Source organism: Pantherophis guttatus, chromosome 2 (genome assembly GCF_059756535.1).
Source record: "Pantherophis guttatus breed Tessera chromosome 2, ASM5975653v1, whole genome shotgun sequence".
Lineage (NCBI taxonomy): Eukaryota > Metazoa > Chordata > Lepidosauria > Squamata > Colubridae > Pantherophis > Pantherophis guttatus.
This window is the reverse complement of record NC_142064.1, coordinates 210,629,118-210,651,359: the sequence shown is the minus strand read 5'-3', so window position 1 is coordinate 210,651,359 and position 22,242 is coordinate 210,629,118. Positions and strand designations below refer to the sequence as shown.

The 22,242-nt window shown below is 36.4% G+C and overlaps 1 protein-coding gene and 1 long non-coding RNA gene across 5 annotated transcripts in view; one reads left to right on the top strand and one right to left on the bottom strand.

Moving 5' to 3' along the window:
• The window catches only part of TEX264 (testis expressed 264, ER-phagy receptor), a 163,246-nt gene that overhangs the window by 73,740 nt on the left and 67,264 nt on the right, over positions 1-22,242 (bottom strand). The gene's annotated exons all lie outside the window — the stretch shown is intronic.
• On the top strand, positions 13,863-15,745 carry LOC117678652 (uncharacterized). Its single transcript, XR_004595083.3, has 3 exons — positions 13,863-14,002; positions 14,535-14,635; positions 15,489-15,745. It is a non-coding gene; the product is annotated as an uncharacterized LOC117678652 (long non-coding RNA).

Genomic DNA, 22,242 nt, shown 5'->3' with positions numbered 1-22,242 from the left:
ATGTCTTTAGCTTTCAGTTTACGAGTATGTGTGACTCAACCAAAAAGAAGAAACATAATTATATTTTCAGAAAAGTTAGTATGTATTTTTTAAATCGCCAGAGATTTAAAAACAACTTGAAATTACCTGATCATAGTCACATTTATTCACTTATTTACACATTCAACAAGACATGAATTCATTGTACAAGCTATCCCATCATGTAATTGTGCATTAGAGTACAAGTCATAAAACAATGTCACTTGTCCCTAGGCATACTTTTGCACTGCAAAATATATGGGGGGTATTAGTTAAACATTTAAGATTATGCTTCTATGTTGCATAAAGCCTCCAATTAGTATGTAATATGTAATGATCAATATTGTAAATTGAGTTGCAAATCAATTCACAATGCAGGCCATTATCTTTAAATACATGGTGCAATGTGATTTCAAAATCCATATTACTCATCTCATCTCTGCTCCATTAGCAGTCTTGCTGCAACCTGCTTTGTAAGTTGCATTTGTAGATCTCATCTCCAAAGGCAGCTGAACATAAAATGTGTTATAGTACTCTAACTAGGTTGTGCTCAAGACATGAGTAACTGTTGTGAGGCATCCTGTATAAGTAAGGTGATAATTGATGCATCAAACCATACCAGGTTTAAAGGCTCCCCAGCAACAACTTCTCCATTTCAACAACAATTGAGAATCCCAGACTATCCTCAAGTCACATACAACTCTTTCGGGGGAATGTAGCACAAAAATAAGTAATCAAGACTGTCAGAACCTGACAAAGAGCACTTCCAACTTGGAATAATTTAATCTGAGTAGTTTTGTCCCATTCAGATCCTTACAGCCCCCAAACATCTATTAATATCTTCCACAGAATCTCTAGGGGTTGGCAATATTGGCAACTGGGTGTAATCCAGTGGTGAAATCTAAAATTTGTTACTACCAGTTCTGTGGGTGTGGCTTGGGGATAATGTGACTGGATGTGTGTGGCTAATTTTTTTTTTTACTTTTAAAACCTTTTTTCTACAACCTCTTCAGCGAAGAAGTTGTAAAAAATGCTTTTAAAAGGCTCTGATGATTCCAGCTGAATTGCCTGATCGACAGAGGCTCTTTTTCTTTTAAAAGGCTCTGACAATCAGGCAACTCAGCTGGGATCATCAGAGGCTTTTAAAAGCATTTTTTTTACAACCTCTTCGGCTGAAGAGGTTGTAGAAAAAATGCTTTTAAAAGCCTTTGATGATCCCAGCTGAGCCACGCAATCATCAGAGGCTTTTTTTTTTTACTTTTAAAAGCATTTTTTCAGCCGAAGAGGTTGTAGAAAAAAATGCCTTTTTGGCTCAGCTGGGCATGGGGGGTGGGCAGGGATTTTTGCTACCGGTTCTCCGAACCACCCGCCTCCATCGCTACCAGATCAGGCGATCCGGTTTGAACCGGGAGCATTTCACCCCTGGTGTAATCTGCATACTTATGACACTTCACCAATAAAAGGAATAGGTAACTGTAAGAACAAATATCTGATTGGGAGGTTGGGGAGGTGAAAAGATGACTCTGCAATCCTATTTGGAGCCAGTAAAAACACATACGAAAAAAAGTTCTTCCAGAACTGGGATCCAGATCAACTTGGCTTGGATCCTTCTTTACAAATGTTCTTCGCTGATAATCAACCTTCTGGTGATTACTTCCCAACCATATTACACTGTGAATTCTAGTTCTGTTTTAGGCATGAAAGCCAGCTGAGTGAAATTGGGCCAGTCACTTTCTCCTGGCCTAACCCACCTCACAATGGTGTTTGTTATGGGAAAAATAGGAAAAAGAAAGAATATTATGCACTATATGTTTGTTTGCTTTTATTTTATTTTTATTTTATTTTATTTTATTTATATACCACCCTACTCCCGAAGGACTCAGGGCGGTGAACAGCCACAAGATAAAAGTACATCATACAAAAGTTAAAACCCATTTAAAAGTATATTAAATAATTTTGGCCCAAAAAACGAATTTAAAAACACCCAATTTGTATAAAACTTAAAAGCAAATTAAAAGGGAGAGTCAAGCCAGACCAGCCTGCTGGAATAAAAATGTTTTGAGGGCGCGGCAGAATGTGCGCAAATCTGCTTTGAGTTACTTCTAAAGTAATAAAAGCAGGATGGAATCTAGTTAATAAATAAATACTTACCAGATGCAAGTCTATATTTGGCAGATGAATGAACATTTGAGGATTAAGTTAACCATTTTGAGATGGTATTTGACTTCTCCAATAAGCATAGGATTATTGGGATTGTATAGTTTAAAATGCTCCAAAATTGACTGCAATTTTGCATTAAGACTGCAATCTTTTCATTATTTATACCATCTGCTTTTAAAAGTATCTTCAGCAAAAACATACATGCACATCTTATTTGATCCCCATCCCCCATGTAGCTCTTTTGCCCACTTCAGGAAAATACGATCTAAATTACTAAAGGCTATTAAGTGGCAGAAAGTGTGCCTAATGTGTCCTTTGTCATAAAACTGGTGTGATTAGACTGGAAATCAGCATGTGGATATATATAAAACTGTAAAGGCTTTCCCTGTCCAGTCGAATCTGACACTAGGGGACACTACTCATCTGTTTCCTAGCTAAGGGAGCCAGCATTATCTGAAGATGTTTCTCTGGTCATGAGGCCAGCATGACAATATGCTGAGGCACACATAACACTGTTATCTTCTCACCAAAATGGTACCTATTTATCTACTTGCATTTGCATGCTTTCAAACTAATTTTCATTCAAATTATAAGGTTTAAAATAGATGTTGTTGTTGCACATTGAATCAAATTTAATTTTAGTAGTCTAAATCTTCAAAACTGATATTTCAAAATTAATTTTGCACTTGTTTTAGCCACTATAATAATAGAAAAATAAGCATTATCCTCATTATAGTCTCCCTCCTCAAGAATTGAATACCATAGGATGCATATAGCGGGTAGTTATGTGAAATATGCTAACTAGAATATAAGACTTATACTATTATTTATTAAATGGTAATATTTCTTTCTCTTCAATCTTCCATCTCGTGGTAAGCCAGCCCACTAGATACATTGTTACATTCCACAATGCTATTCTCTAATAAAATAAATACAATAAAAATGATGGAGAAAATGTTTCTTCACAATACTGATCCTTCTGGCCACATAGGTCCCTTCTGTTGGATATGGGAAGAACATCAGTCAACTGGTTGTATTACAATTCCAATGGATTCATAGTTTATGCATGATTGGCAACATCTCAACAAGCCAGATGCTTCCCTCTTTGATTTCCCTCTCACTTCCAATTTAACAGTAAATTGTACATAGTTATTATATCCAAAATCTGCAAATGATAATTTGCAAAATGTACAACAACAACAATAAAAAAGCATTGAAAACTGGGGTGAAAAGAGCTTTCCAGTTTGGTTTTAAAAGCATATAATGGTTGATAGCCTACCCATTTCAAATGTAATAGACAGTCAGGAAAGGAAAATAAAGTGCAAACAGGAAGGAGGGAGAACTCTTTTACAGAATTCACCTATAGGGTCTGAGTACGCATTCTAAAAGTTATTTAGTAGAAGGATACAAGGACTTGTAGGACCCCACAAAAGTTTAATTTTGGATGAGTACTTTATCACTTTCCTACAGAAAGAATATGGACAGTTTTAATGACATGATTTGGAGGGTTAGATGTAAAGTGTAAACCTATCTTCAGAGGACCTACAGTAGATTGTTGGGGGTAATATGCTGACTCTGTAAATCACTTTGAGAGGGCTGTAAAACACTGTGAAGTGGTATATACTGTAAGTGCTATTCTATTTATAAAGGACAATAACTGTAATTATTTTAAATATTTTGATATAGAATAAGTTGATAATATTTTGATGGAGGGTGGGCAAATATAAAAGAAAAAAGTGCAGAATCAGAATAAATAAAAATGTATTTTTTCACTAAAATATGTTTTATTTCCAGATTATTGCAGAACCATCTTCTGCCATCCTCCCATCATCCTGTGCGCTCTTACAGAGCGGGCCTCCTCATGGTGCCGTCAGTCAGACAATGTCGGCTGGCAGCCCCCAGGGGGAGAGCGTTCTCTGTGGGAGCGCCAACCCTCTAGAATGGTTTGCCCACCGGGCTTGGGAAAGCCCCCGACCTCCTCTCCTTCCGCTGCGAACTGAAGACGTGGCTTTTTCATCAAATGGACTGACCCGTTGACCCGTTTTTACATTGTAATAATTTTAATTAATTTTAATTGGATTTTAATTTATATTTAATTCATATTGTTGAATTTTTATCTTGTAAGCCACCCTGAGTCCTTCGGGAGAAGGGTGGCATATAAATTGCAATAAAATAAAAAATAAATATAGAACATTCAGGATCCCTTTTCCATCTTTGACAAGTCAGAAACTCCACCAATTCCTTCCTGGTATTCGTATCACAATTATTATGAAGAGATCAAACATCCACAGCAGAGCTTTCATGAGCAAAGGAACCATAATAATCCATTCCTTACCTTTCTTTTTATTATTTTTTCAGCCCCCAATGCAGCTTTTTCAAGATCTAAAGCTCTGAAAAAAGGGGGAGATAAAAAGGCCCCCTCTGTCTCCAACATTATATAAAACCTTTTTTCATGTCTTAACTTCTGCATCACTAGACACAATTTAAAATAGATAAAAGCAATTGCTGATTAAATGATATCTCTTGCCTAGAGATAATTCTCCGCCTCATTAAAACCAGTCATTACTTTTTCATTATTTGTAACAAGGCCCTGTGGAATACAAATAGAAGCCCACAACATTTGCAGAAAGATTTATTCTAATTGGTTTAAAATTCATCCCTCCTTGTCTCTAACTCCCACCCTCCTAACACAGAGAACGTAATTCACTCATGGCCTGATGGGGTAATAGCCCTGTTGAAAAGTGAGTGATTATCCCATGAAAGGAGGTACATTGGAATCCATCCACTACCCACCTCAGTTATCTAAGACTAGAAATTTTTAAGCTCTCTAAAAAATAAAATAAAATAATATTTTAGAATAGTATAATTATTCCCCACCTCTTCTGTTTTAACATATCATAACCTAAATTACTCTTTCCTTCCCCATTTAAAATAACCCAATCTATTACATCCTCTGTTTCCACCTAATTGTGATTTACCTTCAGCAGCCAATAAATTTCTTTTGTACTTACTCTTTAAAATAGATTTTTTTATCTATTTTAGAATAGATTTTTGCATGGAGACCATATCCCCTCTCTTGAATACCCTCTTCAAGAGATGGTATTCAAGAGACATCTCATGGAATTCAATTACATCTCACTGCACAGCAGCAAGCAAAGTGATCACTCAGAGATGAAATAAGTTATTCTATACTGTATATGTTTCAATAGCCAGTCTATTTTGCTGTGTCACATATTCTAAGGTACCAGATTAGAAGCCAGGAGAAATAAATTCTAGTCCTGCTTTAGGCATGAAAGACATCTGGGTGTCTTTGAGCCAGTCATTCTCTCAATCCAACTCACCTCACAGGGTTGCTACTTTGGGAAAAATAGGAAGAGGAAGAAGTATTAGGTATGTTCACCAACTTGAATTATTTATAAAAACAAAAAAGGCAGGATATAAATAAATAAATCAACAAACTATAGAACTAATACAGAAGGATCTCAACAGACTTGAACATTGGGCCCTATCTAACATAATGAAATTCAGTGGTGAGGAAAGTAAGGTTCTATACTGAGGCACGAAAAACCAAATGCAATGGTAGTAATTATGAGAAGGATCTTGGAGTCCAAAAGAATTTGGTTCCAGGAGAGAAAAACATGGACAAGAACCACTTGATGACCCAACAAAGTTATTTTGCCTGGAAGCCCTCTGGAGGTCAGAAATGGCCCGTTTGCCAACTTCCAGTGGGACCAGAAGTTGGCAAATGGGCCATTTTCGGCCTCCAGAGGGCCTCCGGGGGGGTGGGAAAGGCTGTTTTCGCCTTTCCCAGACTCCTAGAAATGCTCTGGAGGCTGGGGAAAGAGAAAAACGGGCCTTCCTGTGCCATCGGAAGTTGGCAAACAGGCCGTTTTCGGCCTCCAGTGGGCCTCCGGGGGGGTGGGGAAGGCTGTTTTCACCCTCCCCAGACTCCTATAAAGGTTCTGGAGGCTGGGGAGAGCAAAAAATGGGCCTACCGTGCCATCGCATGCCAGGAGCTGGGGGAGCGGGGGGTGTCATGCGCGTATGCGTGGGGTCAGGGCGCATAGAATTATGAGTGTGATCATCCACACGTAAACCCACCCCACCCCCACTCCTGGCACATGATGGCAAAAAGGTTAGCCATTACTGCTATAGGCTTTATGGTATCTGTTCTAACCTGTAAAAGCTAAGATTAACTCGGTGCTTTACGTTTCATTAAATATTTTGAAATAATTATCCAAGGGTGAAAATCAGTTAACTAGATGTGAATATTTCAAACTGTTCATCTCAGATTGATTTTAATATAACTAGTTTAAAATCCCAGTGAATTTATGGCAAAAGTTAAATATTATAAAAAATAATATTACATCAAGTTTGATATAACTCAAAGGGATTTCCGTTTTAACAACTTTAATGTATTTCAAGCAGAGTGTATAAGTCATTAACACTCTTTACAAAATTTGTGTTGAGGGGGATTTTAATCTTACAGATTTTCAGATATTAGCATTGGTTAAACTTCCATTTCTCTATGAAAGTCAAGTGATCAAGTCCCAAATCCATTGTAAAAAATTGTTCATGATTCCCCTGACCTCATGGCAGGGGCTAGGTTCTTTTTGCATTCAAGTTTCTATTGTATTTCCAATATTAAATTCTGCAAACTTTGAAATATATTTTGATAAAAGTATAAAATTTAACTTTATTTGGAAATATAATTTTGATCTTTATTCACCTGATAAATTTAGGGACAATCCCCATCTAAAAATTGCAGGTGTTTTTTGTTTTTTTACATTAACAGAGTAATAGGGGTATTAATACTTTAAATCAGCTAATTGCCAATAAAATTTTAAATCATTTTATTGAAAGAGGAATTTAGTTTAATAAAGTTTGAATGCTAGCATCATTATTCTGGAAATATAAAATGATGGAGAGGACTCTTACACATATTATCCATACTTGTTCCATTATCCTTTTTTTAATTTTAATATTCATTGATTTCTTAATATAAATTTGGGAAGGTGCTTTAGTTTAATGATGTGAATATGACTCTGAATTATATCACTCTGATTCTATCATTATATGAAGAACTGTGGATTTATTTAGCTGGGACAAAGCAAACAGTATTACCCTTTTATGATGGAAAAACAGAGCCACTCTGAATTAGCTCTTAAAGAGATATAATGAAAAGACTAATTATTATTATTCTGTGGGGTCAAGGCTTAACACGTTGTTTAAAAAGTATGATTATATTACAATATTTACTTCAATTTTTTGTTTTTTATCCTTTTTAATTTCCTTGTATTAAAATAAATAATAAAGATGTACTACTGTATATACTTCCCCTTTCTTATAATTGCAGTCTTACAAAATACAGTTTATTCATTTAAATTTTCATTTGTTAATATAAGCTTGTTGCCATGTTCATATTATACATTTTATGTCACAATTTTCCACATTTCTTTGTCATAACTAGATATGCCAATTTATTTTTATTTCCACCAATCTTTATGCTTCTGGTCAGGTTAGGTTTTTAACTTTAACCATACCCAAGTTGCGTGCAGCATTCCATACGAAACAGTAAGGAGAATGTGAGTCAATTTGGCTACATTTTGGCTAGTAAACCACTGTTGCAATCAAAGTTTGATTTTATCCTAGGTGTGCTCACTTAGTAAGCAAACTAAGAACCCTAATCTATTGTCTACTTTGCAATCTAACACACTCTTCCCTGCATCCAATCAACTAGAAGTTGAAAAAGGTATGGTACACATGTCAAAGCCGGATCAATGGCCTAACAATAAACCCCCGCTCCAGCAAATCTTTTGTTTACAATCTGCATCCAAAGATAACTATCAAATTTTTGAAGAATAGCTTCAATTTAGATTTAAGATAAACTTTCTGCTAGGACAAATGTAAGGCAAGCATCTTGAGGGTCAATAATAAGTCCAAGCACTGGAAACAGGAAGAATCAGTGTATAATATTTCCCATTGGAAACAAAGAAAGAATCAGTGTATAATATTTCTTCTGCAGTAAAAGGCAGGGATAAACAATTTAAAGCCTGCAGGAAGCTGGAAAGTGAGAAACACTGGCACAAAAAGCAGGAAAGTTTTTAATTTTCACCTAAAGAATACAGTCCACTATGCAATTTACACCTCATCTGTCTCCATCACACTTTGAGGAGGTTGCATTCTAGTATACACGCACAGACATATACAACAGTATAACCAGATGAACCGGGAAGTGACAACTGTCCAACTTGGTAAAATCCTTTAAGTGCAACATTGTGCAAGTGTGAATACTGCAATATGAATGCCTTGCAATCTGAGAAGTCAATCTAATTCAGGGCCTGCAGTGACCATCACCTTGGACAGATTATACATATGTGTAGAAAGCTATTCATTCCCCTTCTCTCTGTGAATTGCATGACCTAACAAATTACCCTGCCAGTCCTTCAAGCTAAAGAAAGAGGTTTTTGCAACAAGACTGGCTGTTCAAAAAATGTAAAAAGCACTTCCTATACAGGATTGTTTTTACTTGTGAGCCTGTTTTGGCAATCTCTTCAGATTGCAAACGCTGACCTTGTTCATTATCAAATAGAAGAATCTCCCCCTTTCCCCATCTGCACTGAATGAAAAGGGTAAACGGAAAAGGGCACATTCAAATTTAATGCATTGCTCTCTTCTCTTGGGAATAATCTATTGAAGTTTCCTATTGCCTATAAGTATAATAAATTCATATTTAATTCCATTCTACTACTTAACTATACAAATTATGCACCTAAACATTATTCCTTTGTGCTATTTATGTGCACTCCCATGTTTCACTTTCAAGGTAGTTTGCGTGGAAAAGAAAAGAAAAGAAAAAAAAAATAGAGAGACGTAACCAACAATATTTACCATCATATTTAATTCACATCACTGATCTCTTATCTTTAAATTTAAAACATAAATAATAGTTTATGACTTGTACAGGGCTAAAAGGTCACACCTGTTTTAACAAGCATGTCACGAGCCACACTCTTAAAATGACCAGATGACCAGATAAATTTTGTGAAAGGATTAGGGGTTTTAAAGGGTGAAGCAGGCATGTTATGGCTGACATGTTTGGCACCGCCCACTCTGGACTGCATTAGGAATACCGGTAGGTCATGGGCAAACCCCCAAGGCCATAATTGTTGCACTTTTGTTTTTAAAAGTACTAAATGGTGACAGAAAATTTTCTTGCATAAAATGGAATCCCCCACTGGAATTAGCATAACTGCAGTATTTTCTTCCTCTTTCTCATGCCTTCTATTTTCAGTAATAATGATGTATTGGCTGTTTTTTAAAACTACCAAAACGTTTTTGTCAAAACAAAGAAGGAGAAAGACAATAAGTTGACAATGATGCCAGGCAAAATGTTGTAGGCTCTAGAACTATTTGTAAAGAGATAGCTTTAATTCATTGTTGGGCAATAACTTGAAGACAAGTATAGATGTTTATCAAAAGAGATCAGATGAATTTTAAAAAGAAGTTATAATTACTTTGTGTAATTAGTCACAAGGGTAGAGAGTTTTTAAAGAGAGCTTTTGTTGATTGCTTTGAAGTGTTGGGAGAATGATAAAGATATATTTATTTTATTTACTTATTATTTTATTAATCATATTTTTATGCCGCCCACTTTCCGAGGACTCTGGGCGGCTTACAACAATCGACATATACTAAATAGCATATTGCCCCCAACAATCTGGGTCCTCATATGAAAGATAGAATGGCCACCAGACAAATCTCTGACTTGCTTTTCCAACAATTGCAAAGCTTTGTCATATGAAAAAGAGCCAAGATCTAAACTGAGGAAAATATAAAAAGAAATGGTAGTGTAGGAAAGTATCACCCACCCCTTTCCTAGAAGAATGAAATATTTTGGGAAATATTAAAAAGACAAAATATTATGTTTCCCTGGATGAGAAATGGAGAAGCATGTTTTAAAGACAAAGCAGCTCCCACCTTCCTGCCCCCCACCCTTTGTTAATGGGCCAGAGGCAGAAACCCAATCCTTTGTCAAAGGACCATCATCTGCAACACAATAGGACCCATCTAACAGAAACTAACACAATGGGACCCATCTAGCAACAGAAACTCACCACATGGCACCTGGGAAGATTACATCAGCCAGCAAGGCTAGCTAAGACCCCCACCCCCTGGGAGTCTGACAACCAATCAGGATACTCTTTCTGGGCCCCAGGAAGTTCAAAGCCAGAGAGAGCATAAAACCCGGGGACTTGCTGTATCTCGCCCCTTTTCTGTTCAGGAACTCAAGCCATGTGATCCTGTCCATCATTAAACCATCTTTCCAAGCAGTCTCCATGTTTCCAGTGTCTTTTTCCCCACTTGGAGCTGAACCCAGAAGATATTTCTTCCAACAGTAGTATGGGTGTGAGAGAGGCAAAGTAACACATACAGTAAGAGGCAGAAAGAGTAGTAAGGTGGATAATATATATGCAACAAAGAGAGAGAAGTAGTGTGTGCAACATAGGGGTATATAAACTACATAACTGTAAAGAAAAATATCTGTATATGGTTTCTTTGAAAGGAGGAAAAACTATTATTTTGCTATCTATCAAGTGACTAGTTTGAATTTATCTACCAGAACTCTTGACTGAGACCTCCTTAGAAATCTATATAAGGAAGCAATGAACTCTATTTCCCAAAAGATTTCTAAGGGAAAAATACTGCTAATGGTTCCAAACATAGAATACAACAGTGGATCCTGTAAATTATGTGTATTTATGAGAGGGCGCACACAGTTGCAGAGACAACAGAGGTTACATGGCTGCTCTTAGACAAACAGAACACAGTTAATGATGCCTCTAGAGTCTATCACTTTCTACATATTGTGTTCTTTTTGTATACCACATTAAGAAATATGATCAGCAAACTGTAACAGGATAAGAAAAAAGAAAGTTATTGAGATGGAAGATGGCTTCTTTAAATTTTAGGAATATTGTTATTGATTAGAACAAGAAACATTCATTACTACATATGTCATATATATAATATAAAGTACATATATATATGTGTGTGTGTGTATGTATGTATGTATGTATGTATGTATGTATGTATGTATGTATGTATATGTATAACATATACAGAAAGAAGCTGGAATAATTTTGAAAAGCCAAACAAACATGAGGAAAAGGCTTTTAAAATCATATTCAAGATGAGATTCAGAAAGAGAATGTTAAGTTTAAGAATTTTATCCTAGAGTTAAAGAAATCCAACTAAATTTTCTAAAGTGAGGATATCAATATTTTCATCATAAATGGTATCTTGATAAACAGTGGAACAAATTTTTCACTATATATAAAGTTTCAAGAATTCTGAGTACTTATTTTAATCAACTGATTTGAAAAGAAGCCATGAAGAATTGGTTCTTCCAGCAGGCCCAGGCTGGGATGATTTGTGAACTCTTTGGTATGTTATGTTTTTTTAGATATGTTTTACATTTCTTGGGTGGTTGTCCATTATTTTTGTTCTTTTTATATTATATTGGGTATGTAACCTTCTCTATATGCAACTCAAGCCTCATGAAGATTTGATGGCCTGCATGTCTAATTATTCTAATCAATTAAATAAAGAAGTATTAGGGTTAAAAGGAGAATTGATCATTTCAAATTTCAGAGATGCATCTGTCTTTAAAGAATCCCGAAGCAGCTATAACCAGTAGGTTAATTCAGTGGAACAAACTCACTTTTTTTTTATCAAGCAAAATTCAAAAGGCCACTGCTTATTATAAAATATGGTACACAGGAATGTGAATGGTACTCAGAAAGAAAAGAATCTGCACTTAATACTGCCACCCAGAATAAAAGTGGAATGAAAAATTACAGAACATCTTCCTAAAAGATAATTCAGAGAAGCTAAGTACAATTGTTCATTCCCTGAAGGGAATTTTAAGGACTAGGCATGTTTCCCAGCTGTTGTATTTGTTATTTAGAACTGAGCTTAACACTCTCTGAGTGATAGTCTGAAAGATAAGATAAGACATTACTATTCACACAAAGATTTTGAAGCATAGGACTTAAAGAGTGGTTGGAAAGTAGTCCCAAAGAGGGGAAGGCGGCCTAGTGAGCACAGGGGAAAGCCAGCAGCCTATGTGGTCCTTCTCCCTTTTTGCAATCAGCCACCTCCCAAATAGCAATCAGCGCAGCTGGGGACTTGTGTGAATTATCCCAGGCGGTCTCATTACTTTAACCCAAAGAGAGTGAACTAGCTGAGAGCTTTTCCACTGTGGTGCCAGGATGGAAGGCAAGCCAATTACCAGGCTGTGCTGTCAGATAGGAGAGATGCTGAGACAGAAAACAAGCTTCTTGTAAGTGTTTCTTCCCCCCCTCCTCCCAAAAGCTAAACGCAGGCAGCCAGGAAAGAAAAGGTTAGAAACTGATTCTTGTGACCTTTGCAGCAGCTATGCTTTCTATTAACTAGCTCAGGATCATTGTTTTTCATCAATAGAGATCAATTGAAAAAATCAAACTGCAAGCTACAAAGTAAAAATTAAAATGGTTGCCTTCTCCCTTAATCAATATTGAGATTCTATGTTGTTTCAAGGCATTCAATCATTAAAAGTCAAAAGACCTAGTATTAAATACCACTGTTAGCTTAGTTTTTGAATCCTGCCCAGAAATCAACATTCTCACTTCTCTTTCAACAGATTATAATCTGCTCTTTAACCAATCTCTTCTGTAATTTTTTTATATCCATTCCAACTAACATTTAAAGTGCTACAATCAATTGATCAGAAAGAGGTTCCCAAAGTCATTTAATTTTGTTATTTAAAAGGAGTAAATTAGCATCTGCCACTTATATATGAATAGCTGCAATAAAGACTAGAATACCAAAAGACACAAACACCTTCATCATTCACAATAAAAAATAAAAGAAAATAAAAGAAAATAATAAAAGAAAAGAAAAGAAAAGAAAAGAAAAGAAAAGAAAAGAAAAGAAAAGAAAAGAAAAGAAAAGAAAAGAAAAGAAGAAAAGAAAGAAAAACTAGGGAGGACAGGAACCATGAATGGCGTTCATTCCACACTTCAGATTCAAAGAGTGGCCTTTAATCTTACAATTCAATATTTAGGAATTCACAACCAGTCACACTGAACATTTCAAGTCTATCATTTGTAACAAGAAAGAAATGTGCTGTGTTAAAGAACTCAAACACTGTTTATGTTCAAAAGACAAAGATAAAGTGAAGACTTGCTGTTGAATAATGATACTAATAAACATTAAAGGGATATATAAAAGCAAAATTAAATCAGCATGGTAACAATTATCTAGATAATTATATTAGTTATGTTTACAATTAGATTTATTTAATCATAATTTAGTGTGACATAAGAGACAGTAGAACCTATTAGAATTTACTACAAAAGTTATAGATTTAAACATTATTTCTGGGCATAGAAACAGACATCAGATATTTTCAGTTGTAGAAAGAGACATGGCTCCTTTAATGAATCATAGACCCCTGGGCATTCAAACTTCTGGGCATTCTGAAGCTGTACTTCCCCATTTATTCAGAAACATTGCACAAATCCAGTCAGCATTAGTTTCACTATGCCCTACCCTTGATCCAGTATTAAACTATTTTAACTGACATTTTTTAATAAATGCTCATCATTAAGAGATTCTTTAATCGGTAGAGATAAGCTCTGTTAAGCTTCAAGGAAGCCATTGACACTTGGGTTTTTACCAGAGCCCTGGGTAGGAACTACTGGTGAACCTGATTATGAATTTGTTCAATGTCTAAGGATTTCTCAAATATCAAGGTTTTCTTTGTAATTTCATTTATAAGGTAATTATACTGTTTCTATTTTTAACTTTCTTCCTACAAGGGGGGAATATAAGATGCTAAGAGTCCTTTTGAATTTCAGTAATTAATTAATTAAAGTAAAATAAAATAACTGGCAGAAAAGTAGCCAGGGATTTAGAATCCAGCAGTAATCATACAATCTTGAAAAAAAAGTCACCTCAGTTTCTGCAAAGCAACATAAAGAGTCATACTCAGAGCCACACTCATTCTCCCTTAAGCTCTTTGAAATGTAAAGCTATGCAGTCTGTTATAATTTGATTTGAAGCTCATTGGTTTCTGTGCCTTAAATTTAAAAAGCCTCACAAGCAGAAGAAACACATAAACAAATCACAAAGAGCTAAAGGCAGTCAAACTTCAGTGGTTTGGAAGATTTGAAAGCAGTTTTAGCCTCATTAATAGTTTCATTCTTTCTGTACAATGTCGGGAAGAATAAATTTATTTCTCCATTTCTCTCTGCCACCCCAACTTTTTGCTGATATTAGATAATACTTAAGCAGCTCTCTTCCTGTCACAGATTTGCCACTTCCCAGACTGTGAGAAGTCAAAATTTTAGAAGGACATTATTCTAGATCAACAAATGCATGGATATTGGTTTTAAATGTAGTAAGTATAAAAGTAAGTATAAAACATTATTTTATACTTACTTCATACCTGAGTTGAGAAATGTATTTCAATTATTTGCTGCTGCTATATTCATGAGTGCAACTGAGATACACAGATAAATTCAGATTAGGATTTTTAAGAAATATTCAATGGAAAGTGCAACTTTACTTCTACATTGCACACAATGACCATTGTTTATACCCAGAATATCACTGATTGACACAATCAATGTTAGCCCCCGAGTTCTGAGGGCTCTTCATAAAGATAGCCCCTGCTAGCCATGGGCTTTTTTTGCTCTCATTATATCTCATGTCCATTCACTCACCTCCTCCATGTAGACTCAATCCATATCCACTGTCCAAAATGGGAAGATTTGGAAGGCAACCATTCTTTACTCCCCCCCCCCTATATTTGATTAATTGCTTGGAGGGGGGGAAATGAGCAGAAAGCAACAAAGAAGACAAAATCAAGAAACTCTGGATGTCAGCAGCAGGTGGGGTTTTGTGGCCAACATGTCTAAATATCTCAATGTCCAAATATTAGTCTGGAATAAGATACTAATCATCTGTTATACAAAAATTAAAGCACATTTAGGCCAGACAACAAGAGAGGCAATGCCAAAGTCCTCCAGAGCGTGGCCTTCAAATAGTTCTCCATTAACCATTATACCATATTGTCGGCTTGCTTCTTTCACTACTGATAAATTCCAAATGTGAACACAAGAATCTCCCTCATTTATCCACTTTTAAGGTGAGAGATAAGAACAAGGAAAAGATCACCGATTTTATCTGTCTCTAATGAGGTAACACAGCCAGCCGGGTCTCTCTATTCATTAGTTACTTGTCAGGTTTCTCTTTTTGACCAGGTAACAGTACACAGCATGCAAAGCCAAGATTTTACTGTTCTGTCAGGGGATTCAGATTGGAAACATCCATCAACTCTACAGTACAATAGCTCATGGCAGCATTTCATCCCATCAGCCTTACCCAGAAGAAGAGAGAAGCTAAGAGCCATTCTTGCCTATTAGTGGGGGCAATTGAAAGCCTGTCAATATTTCTATTCAATGTTAAGAGTCAAATGTCAAAAGTTTTCAGGAGTTCCGTTTGCTGAGGCATTTGAGCCTTTTTTCCCCTTAATTAAAAAGGGAAAGAAACCATCCAGCATTTATACCACTTTTATTTGACTGTACAAATTTCTTTTATTCTATCAATGGGGAATTTTTTTTTCAAAAAAAACAAATATGTTAATACCGCTGATACAGAAGTTAAGAAATGAAAGGGGAAGGCCAAAACTGAGGCAAACTGAACTATCTTCAATTCTGGAATTTTAAAAATTATCTTAATAAAATGAGAATTCAGAAAGAAAAGAGAAAATGAAGCACTGCAACAATAATTGAGCCTTGGTAGCACAGTGGACTAATGCACTGTTATTTTTTTTTTTAAATTTGATTTATATGCCACCCTTCTCCGAAGACTCAGGGCGGCTTACAATGTGCTCAGCAATAGCCTTCATCCTTTTGTATATTTATACAAAGTCAGCTTATTGCCCCCACAACTGGGTCCTCAATTTACCTACCTTAGAAAGGATGGAAGGCTGAGTCAACCTTGAGCCTTGGCGAGATTCGAACCCTGAAGTAATTGCAGGCAGCTGGTCTTAATAACCAACTTAATAACAGGGTGTCTTAAACCCCTGTACTACCAAGGCTCTTTTAACCCCTGTACTACCAAGGCTCTTTTAATATCTGCTGTTGCAATTACTGCAAGTTCAAATCCCACCAGGCTCAAGGTTGACTCAGCCTTCCATCCTTTCAGAGATAGGTAAAATGAGGACCCAGATTGTGGGGGCAATAAGATGACTTTGTATAAATATACAAAAGTATGAAGGCTATTGCTTAACGCATTGTAAGCCGCCCTGAGTCTCCGGAGAAGGGTGGCATATAAATTAAAGCTAATAATAATAATAATAATAATAATAATAATAATAATAATAATGATGATGATGATGATGATGATGATGATGATGATGATGATGATAGAAAAGAAAAAGAGAAATGCTTTCAATATGGCCATCACTCAGTCATTCCTGATACTAACCGCAAGTTCAGTCTTATTGGCACTGCAAGCATGCTCTTGGCACCTTGATTGTGTTTTCAGTAGAAAAATATTTAGAGTGAGTACATACATACAGCATAAAAATTTCAAGGTGATTTTGCTTTTTTATATGCGGAAGAATGAGTGAGGTATTTTCAAATATCCATTTTAATTGGTAGTACCAAAATTTTGGTGAGGCAAAATTGCTTGACTAAGGGATTATCTTACATACAAACTCTTTTTTACATGCCATAACTGCAGGCAAGATAACCTCATAAGATTCCTGTGACAGATTGCTTGTTCTTTTGGATCCAAGGAAATTCCATCCTAAAATAACTGTACTTGTAAGCAATAGAACTTTTCTAGCCTTGAAATTAAAATATCCCCCACAGTTCTATGCACATCAAGGGACCTCACCAATTTAAATTTAATAAACATTAAATAGCATTAAATATAGTTTAATTAAATTAGCTTGTATATTTAATAATATTCCCCTTTTGCAACATTAAAAATTAAAGTCCAATGGTAACATTTAGAGAGAGTCTGAGAATTATATCTATGGAGATTCTCAGTCATCCAAGTCATGGCTGTCCCAAAGGTGCTTTTTCAAGAGGTAATTGACCAAAAAAAAAAAAAAATCCCTCAGAAAGTTCAGCTGCCTCTTAAAAAGCACCTTTGGGTCTGAGAATTATACTTTAAAACTTTTATTCCAAGTTAAAACAGAATCCAATTCTCTATTTAGATCTCTTTCAAAGACTGTCCCTAAAGATAATTCTGGTCAAACTGAATACTTCAAAGTCCACCTCCCCTCTCCAACCCCACAGGTCAGGCACTCTTAAAATATTGTGTTCAGTTCATCTGAATTTTGATTATATGATCATGGGGATGCTGCAAAGGTTGTAACTGTGAAAAATGGTCATAAGTCACTTTTTTCAGTGCTGTTGTAACTTTGAACAGTCACCAAGTGAACTGTTGTAAGTCAACAGTTAGTTGACTTACAAGTAGTACCAATGATAGAATGGAGTGCGAGATGAAATGACTTTCCTAAAAACTAATACCATAAATTAGTAGAATAAACAATAACAAAAATAATAACAAAAAACAGAATTCAAGAAATTAGATCTAATAAATTTAGCCTCAAATAAGGCTAGACCAGGGGTGAAATCTAAAAATTTTTGTTCTGTGGGCATGGCTTAATTAGTGGACGGGGCTTGGTGGTAAGGTGACTGGGAGGGCGTGGCTTGTTGGTCAGGTGGGCGTGGCCAAGTCAATGTCACTTCTTTGCCCTTTTTTACCCTACAAAACACAACACAACACAACTGGCTCACCCACAATGTAAAAGCAGCTGTGCTAGACCCAAAATGTCCCCTGCAACAAGCAGGAACCTCACACAGCCACAAAAAGCCCAAAAAAACAACTTTCACACTTTACACACACAACACAACACAACACAACTAGCTCACCCACAATGTAAAAGCAGCTGTGCTAGACCCAAAATGGACCCTGCAACAAGCAGGAACCTCACACAGCCACAAAAAGCCCAAAAAACCAACTTTCACACTTTACACACACAAAATTCCACATACAGCTTTGTGAGATTTTGTGTGATTGTGTAGTTTGAGTGAAACACTACAGAAACACACTAAATCTCAGAAAGCTGCACAAATATTATTTTATTTTATTTTATTTTTATTTTTATATAAAAGCAGCTAAATTTAAAACTTCCTAAACTTTAAATGGCTAGGTCTAAAAAAAGAACAACTTAAAAAAACCCCAATTAACTATTTTTTTTAAAGCTCCCAAAGGGGAAAAAAACTTACCCAATTGAACAAGGGTCTCCAACCTTGGCAATTTTAAGACTTGTAGATTTCAACTCCCAGAATTCCTCAGCCAGCTTTGTTTTGCTGGCTGAGGAATTCTGGGAGTTGAAGTCCACAACTCCCTGCCTGCTTGATTGCAGGCAGGGAGATTCAGTTGCTTGCTGATGCAATCAATTGCAGGGATTACAGCAAGGCATTGCGACCAGCAGCTATAGTAAGCAAGCTGAGGGGGGGAAGGGGAGGGATTTTTGCTACCGATTAGCAGGCAGAGCCATTTAAAAGAAAAAAAGTTTTTTTCTTTTACATGGCTCTGGCGATCCAAGCTGAGTTGCCTGCTGGGATCGTCAGAGCTTGGCTGGTCAGAGCCATTTAAAAGAAAAAAAAGGCTCTGATGATCGCGCGGCTCAGCTGGGTGTGGGGAGTGGGGGCAGGGATTTTTGCTACCGGTTCTCTGAACTGCCCGCTGCCATCGCTACCTACTCGCCCAAGCCAGTCCAAACCGGGAGCATTTCACCCCTGGGTTAGACTCTCTTTCTCTCTCTGTGTGTGTGTTTTATTTCTATTCAGTGATCATTAGCAGAGTGATCTAACAGGTTTAGTCAGCTACCAGTTACTCAATACTGTCATTTCTGATACCTTTCCAATAAAGAATAATCTGCTTCTGCTTTACAGAATCCAAAAGGCTATTCATTGCAGTTGATAACATTAAAACACGAGCAAGGAAAAATGCTTAATCTTTGAATTATTTAATTCACTCCTATGTTTTTCCCTGCTGCGTGGTTGCATCTAGTTGACATTGGCTGATCTTAATAAATTAAACACAGTCAAATTTGGTTAGCATCCGAATGAAAGTCTATCTGGAAATACTATCACTATTGGCTAGATGGAGAAGAAAAAAACTCCAGAAGGTGGCACTGAACAATCACTTCTGAATTGCAACAAAGAAAAAAAAACTTAATTAAATATGTATACAGTTTATGAAATATTGACATGCAAATACCCAACAATTCTCATATCATATTACAGAGGAAGAAGAATAATGCAGAAACAACCATTATATTGGAAGAGTAGACAGTCCTCGACTTACAACCACAATTGAGCCCAAAATTTGTGTTGTTAAGTAAGACTTTTGTCAAGTGAGTTTTGCCCCATTTTGTGACATTTATTGCCACAGTTGTTAAGTGAATTCCTATTAATTGATAAATTAATAACCCAGTAGTTAAGTGAATCTGACTTTCCCATTGACTCTGCTTGTTAGAAGGTCACAAAAAGTGATCACATGACCTTGGGACACAGCAACGGTCATAAGTATGACCCAGTTTCCAAGCATTTGAATTCTGATCACATGATCATGGACAGGCTGCAAAGGTTGTAAGTGTGGAAAAACAGTCATAAGTCACCTTTTTCAGTGCCATTGTAACTTCAAACAGTCACTAAACAAATTATTGTAAGTCGAGGACTACCTGTACTATAAAATATCCAACATTTCTGATTGTTGGATATTGAGAAACAATTGACCCAAAGTACAAAGTAGGATTAGTAAACATTTATCTTACATTTAACTTCTACATGAAACCACTGGGTCAGGTCATCCTTCAATTTGGGGTCAAATATTATCAGCATGCTGGTAATTCTCTCTTATATATCTCAATCCTGGCTGGTCAAGTGATGCTGTTGAAGTTGTAGCCCAGTGCCTTGAGGTTATATGGTTATAGATGGGAAGAAGCAGACCAGGCTCAATCCTGACAAGACCACGTGGCTCCCTGTGTATATTCCATCACTATCTCTCAGTAAGGTTGCACTTCCCCATTTGAGATTTATGTGCGAGCTGTGGGTCGTCTTGGACTCTCAACTCCAGTTCAAAAAAAAGGTAGCAAGTAGCAGCTGTGGCCAAGAGGGCTTTTGCCCAGCATGATCACTTGGGTCAATTGTACCTTTCTTGGACTGGGAGGCTTGAAATAATATCAGGTCTCCTGCTTGAGCAGGGATTGGACAAGAAAACCTCCAAGGTCCCTTCTAACTCTTGTTATTCTGCTTTTCATTTGCTCATGCCCTAGTCACCTCACAATTGGATTACTGTAATGTATTATACTTGGGGCTGCCCCTGAACACACTGAAAAGCTACATGTGGCAGCACAAACAATGTTGGGAGTATTATGTTATGGTCACATAACCACACTGCTTTGCAAGCTGCACTGATTATGAACTGGATTATGGGTGTAATTTAAGGTGCTAACTATCATCTTTAAAGCCCTACACAGCAAAGAGACTATTGTCTAAGGGACCACTGATCTCTAATTACTTCTGGTCTTCCAGGCTCAATCAAAGAGGGGTAATGTTTCAGGTCCTGTTGATTAAATAGTTTCATCTTGTGGGATCCAGGAAGCCTGCCTTCTCCAATGCAGCATTGCCCTCTGGAATTATCACTCCCCCTCCCAAGAAATTTGTGAAGATCCCACCCTTATGATGTTTAGGAAACTATTAAAAACTTCATTGTTCTCACAGGCCTTGGAACAGAGTGACTGGAACACCCCTTTCATTACTTTACTTACACTTGCCAAATACTGTAGCTGGATTTAGTGCTACTTGCATCATGTATCTACAGTATATACTACTAAGACTTTCATCATAGCTTATATAACTGGGCAAAACAGTGCATTATATAGGGCAATACTTTTTGAACCAAAGTACCTCAAATGGATTAAGTTACAGAATGTACCCAAAATTCAGGCCTCGTGACCTCAAAGGGTATGAAATTTGGGGAGGTTGTGGCTTCTTCAATGCTACTGGCTGGTGCTGGTGCTGGGAAAGGAATGGAAGGGATATCTCCAATGTTCCTTGCCAGATTCCCACAAGGAAACTCAATGCTGGCAAGAAGTTGGAAATCATTCCTGTTCCCACTGCTTTTTTGCCAGCACTTGGTCACTCTGTTTTTGTTTTTGTTTTTGTTTAAGTAAGGAAATATCTCTGAAATAATGGATGACTGAATGGGGAACAGGTTGTCTTGTTCTTGTTTATCTGTAAACACCCAGTCACTAAGAAGTCTAAATTTGGATGTCTGCAGCACAAGGCCTGCTTTTTATATCAACTGGAAATTGTTTAGACCTCCTAATCAGATATATTTTACTAAATTAAAGATTTACCTCTTTTTATAATTTAACTAGGGGAAAAACACTGACACACACCTACCTTTTTCCCTTTTTATTTCTGAACGCTTTATGTGACTTTAGTTATTTTGCTATAACCAAACTGGAAATCATCCAAATTCGCAAATCAGTCAATCTTGAAACATACTCAATCTGTTAGTTTTAATCCTGTCTCTCATATATAGGGGATAAATGTGTATGGTTTTTTTTTCTCCTCTACTTACACATCCAGTCCTGGGACCATCCATTTATATGATAATTTCATTACTTAGCAAAGAATAACTCGGCCCTACTGCCCAGTGATTTTTAGAACTTGAATGGAACTAGTTGGCCAGGAGGCACAAAAGGTCCCTTTATAGGAACATATTTTAGATTTGGCTGAATCAATATTATACCTCTTCTTTTCCCTTTTTAATGGCTACATCCATAATAACAACAAAAAAAAAAAACCAGGATATTTTTATCCATACTTCCTTGAACACTCAATAATAACTTGATTCTTCCACAGTACTAAGCCATAAGGTAGATTCATCAAACCTACAAAGCCAAAGCAAATCTGTGTT